Raw genomic sequence first — 893 nt, 5'->3', positions numbered from 1 at the left:
TTTTGAGAATACGAGGCATAGTTTCAAGAAATGTGTTAAAGCAATCGAGAAAAACTGTAAAAAAAATGTAGAATTTTTTTTTTTATTATTACATTTATCTCACCAAAATGTTTGCTCACTCATTGTGTTTTTACAATTGGGTAATTTTGTTTTTAAGAGTTTACACAACACAAGGAAGCTTGATTTCAATCTTTGAATTACATTTTAAAAAGTAGCAAAAAATATATACAAAATAATAAAGATACAAATAAAGATAAAAGTTTTTGAGTAGGTCCGTCTAACACTATTCAGAAATACTGCAGAAACTGAATAAGGTAATCAAATGTAAAATAACACTAGTCCAGAGTCCTGACTAAATTAAATACATAGGCTATTCTGATTCCTTACAATGAAAGCTATCTTTTGTTGTTTTGACGACAACATTAATGACAGACACATATGGCTGCTGTCACTTTTAGAGCTAGTGCCCGGATCCATTACTGTTATTATACTGTCTGTCACACTGTCACGCGCGTTTTACGGTTATTTCAGACATAACCGACTGTTTACGAATACACTAACCATGACCGGAATTTTTACACAATTTTGCGTGTTTTTTCCCCTGTTAAAGCGATTTAATCCGCGAAAAATAACTTTTGTTACTCGCGAGCTGTTTGTGAGACGGCTTTACTGTATGTATGCACGCAGAGTAAACATCTCTCAGAGAGCGCGCGAGAGTAGTTTAAAATCGCAAATGTTTAAACTGATGAGACTTAAAAAGAAGTGAAAATGCTAAACTTTAGTTACGATGCAAGTGACAAGATTCCGTCATGTCCTGACTGCTAAACACAAGAGTGTGGTATTGACGCTTGACTTGTGCAACCCATTTTGAGAGCGAGAGAGAGAAGACGCGG

Source organism: Scardinius erythrophthalmus (assembly GCF_964197995.2).
Source record: "Scardinius erythrophthalmus genome assembly, chromosome: 20".
NCBI classification, from domain to species: Eukaryota; Metazoa; Chordata; class Actinopteri; order Cypriniformes; family Leuciscidae; genus Scardinius; species Scardinius erythrophthalmus.
This window is presented reverse-complemented; position numbering follows the sequence as displayed.